The following is a 3,403-nucleotide window of genomic DNA, read 5'->3' on the forward strand; positions in this document are numbered from 1 at the left end:
CACCTGCTTCTCTCTCACTGAACGTGTGTTGTCCCTCCGAGTCACCAGGGGGACCGGCTGCAGCTCCTCCAAATACACTTTCCACACAGACGAGGTGGAAAGCGGCGACCATCTTCCCTCTTTCCTCCAAAAGAGGCTCCTTTGGGTCTCCATTCTACCCCTCCCACCCCCACCCGAGTCCCTGGGGAGCAGTGCAGGAGAGTGGACCTTTCTGAGGCAGGCCTTGGTTAACTGAGCAGAAGGGTGGACAGTGGCGGGGGTCCTGGGGTTTCCTGACTACCCCAAGGGCTGTGAGTGCTCAGACCCCCTGGCCAACCTACTCCCGTCTCCAGAAAGGAACAGGGTCCAGTAGTGTCCACTCAGGCTAGAGAGCAGACTAACCAGAGGCTTCAGACCTAAGAGCCTTCTCAGTATTGGGGGGACTCCCTGGCCCCAGGGCTGGCAGGAGAGCCGGGATCCCGAGGGCAGCGTCATACTGGGCTTGGGGCATGGAGGAAGAAAATGAGAAATTCCAGTCCCTGGGAGCCCAGAGAGGCCTGGAGGGACAGTCAGGGAAGGCTTCCTGGAAGAGGTAAGCAAGACAGGAGGAATATGACTGAATAGGGAGGGAAGAAAGTGCAGGAAAACCATACCCTTCCCCCTGGTGTGGCCAGTACCCTCCAGGCCCCTCCATTCTCATGTCCTTCCTTGCTCTGCTCCCTGGCAGAGGCCAGACGACACCAGGGAGCAGTCTCTCTATCTCCCTCATGTCCTACATGGTTTCACTGCTGGCTCCTCGTGGAGGGGAAACACCTTCTCTCCTCCCTTACCTGCCCCGCCCCCTTCCCAGAAAGAGGAGGGAGGAATGGATAAGAGAGGAAGACAGAGGGGAAAGAAGCAGGAGTGAAGAGAGGAAGGCGAGGGGCTGTCTGTGGATGACCTAAGGTACTGTCAGGAAGGAGGGACGCCCCCGGTGGGACTGGGATGCTTTGCCACCCCAGTGCCCTCCCTTGGGAGCTGGGAGCACAATGTTTCTGGGGTTCATTGCTCTCTGAAGCCCCTGCCGCAGTGCTGGTTCCAAGAACGATGCCCTCTGAGGAGTGCTCCCCACCCAGCAGGCCCAACTCCGTGGGCACCCAGTGTCCTGCAGCCTTCCCGAGCTGCTGTGGGGCCTGCAGTCCCTGTGGCTATGATGGTGAGGAGGGCCACACTCCAGGCTTCCAGGGATGCCCAGATTTTCTGAAAGGGGTCCTGGCTGCGCATATTTTGGGTCCTTTCACAAGTCCATCAGCTCCAGAGGAGGAGAAATGGACGGTGACCCAGGTTTGGCTGAGTTCCTCAGGCTGAAAGCCCTGGGGCATCCCGATCCCTGCCTGCCCCAGGCCTGGACCTCCCCAGGAGTGCCCATCTGCGGCGTGGAGGCAGGAAGGTAAAAAGACAAAGCAGCAGCACCCGGAGGCCCTGGGCCCTCTGCTGGGGCCCCCATGCAGGCGTCCGCAAGCATCCCTTTCTGCCTGTCAGTTCCCATCAGTTCGGTTAACGCTGGAGCTGTGATTATAAAGCAGTCGGGGAATCCTTTGTTTCCACTTTTTAGAATGCCCCCTCCTCAGCGTGAGTGAAACGTCAGGGAAGGGGCACGGCGGGGGCGAGAGGCACCTTTCCCCTGGTGGGGGGAAGGAGAGGAGCACACTCCACGCCCATCGCATCCCCTTCAGCCCAGCAAAGCCTGGTCCGTGCTTACCTGCGTCATGGCCTCACCCAGCTCCGGGCTGTAGGTGATTCCAGGAGTGCTCTGGACAGCCCGCTGGCAGATGGGAGGAGACCCACTGGGGTCAGGTTGGAGGAGGGAAGCAGAGCTGAGGCTCAGCAGGGGGCCCTGGCCAGGTAGTTGGCAACTCTCTTTCTGGCTCTGTCACTTGGGCTGTGTGAGCTGGACAAGCTGCTCGCCCTCTCTGAGCCTGACCTGCCCCATCTACAAAGTGACGTGTTCTCCCTGGGTCACCCCCAAGGCCCTTTCCCAGCTCTAGCAGTCTGTGGGGTAAAGACTACAGTGAGGGTGGTTGGAAGGGACTAGAAAATTGAGCTTGGTCGCAGGTTGGGGCTCCCTGATCAGGACGGGATTGAGAGCCAGGTGGATTGGACTCCCAAGTCTCTGAGGTCCCACCTACCCAGCCCCACTGCCTCACTCACTGTCGGGAGCCTGGGCCCTCTCCAAGCTCTGCTCTGGACCTGGGTCATCAAGGCCACCACGAGATGGACTCTGTATCAGCAGTTATTCCATCTAGTTTCTTAGAACTGTGCAGGAATGTGGACAGGGCTGCAGGCTAGAAGCAGTTAACTTGGGGAAAGATGGTGGAAGCAGAGGCTGAAATAAGCGAAGGGGACCTGGGGAGATACCCAATGAGGGCATCTAGGGTACTTCATCCTCTGGGCTTCCCAGGTGGAGTGCAGAGCTCGGAGCGTGGCTGCCTGAGCTGGAACCCTGACTGGATCACTCACAGGCATGTGACCCTGGGCAGGCTCCTCGGCCTGTCAGAGGGTAACAGCATCTCGAAGGAAGACTGGGAAAAACAAGTGTGTGCCAAGTACCTGGCACAGGAAGCACTCCAAAGCTGAGGTATGGCAATATAAACCCTGTTTTCCAATCGTCGTCAACAACGACAACGTCTCTACCTGGGACCAAGTCTGGCTCTTCCATCTTGTTAACCTTCTGCACTGGACAGGAGGGACCCGGCGGGGCAGCGGGGTAGTTTCCCATCTCTTTTCCAGCCGGAACAGCCCTGGGGCTCCCTGCAGTTCTGAGATGTGGCCAGAAGGTGACAGAATTTCCCTGCAGTTATCAGGCACTAAGCCTCCCCTTGCCCCTGGTCAGGACCGGCCACACGCCTTCCACAGGGACGGCCTTCTTCCCTCCTCCTGCACGGACTCAGTGGGCCTTGCTGTCCTAAGCCGTGGGCCGTGTGGCTACAGGATGACAGGTCCCCGGTTGAGCAGGAACAAGGGGCTTGCTGCTCACCTCAAACTCTGCCCAACCTGGCATGGAGGCTGCGGGGCAGCTGCGGGGCGAGTCCCCTCCAGGCTGGCACTGCTGCCCCTGAGCTCCCTCTGTGGGCCAGAAGGTGGGCCCGAGGGAGAAGGCTGAGTGGGCATGGCAGGCTCCTCCTGCAGCCTCTGAAGGCAGGGGGCTCTGGACAAGGCCGACGCAAGCCAGGGGTGAGATGGACAGGCAGGGTCCGGAGCCCAAGGTACTGAGGCGCTGAAAACTGCAGAGTCCCTTGACTTCTGTTATACTCAGAGCTCCTACCTGGGGAACAGGGACGTTTGTACCTTCCTTCTGATTGGCATAGTACAGAGCACAGAACGGTAACTGGGCCCGAGGAAGGGGTGGGTGCCTGAAGGCAGAGGTGTGGGCCCAGTGCCTGCC

The sequence above is a fragment of the Miniopterus natalensis genome, chromosome 11 (assembly GCF_054644295.1).
Source record: "Miniopterus natalensis isolate mMinNat1 chromosome 11, mMinNat1.hap1, whole genome shotgun sequence".
In the NCBI taxonomy this organism is placed as follows: Eukaryota; Metazoa; Chordata; class Mammalia; order Chiroptera; family Miniopteridae; genus Miniopterus; species Miniopterus natalensis.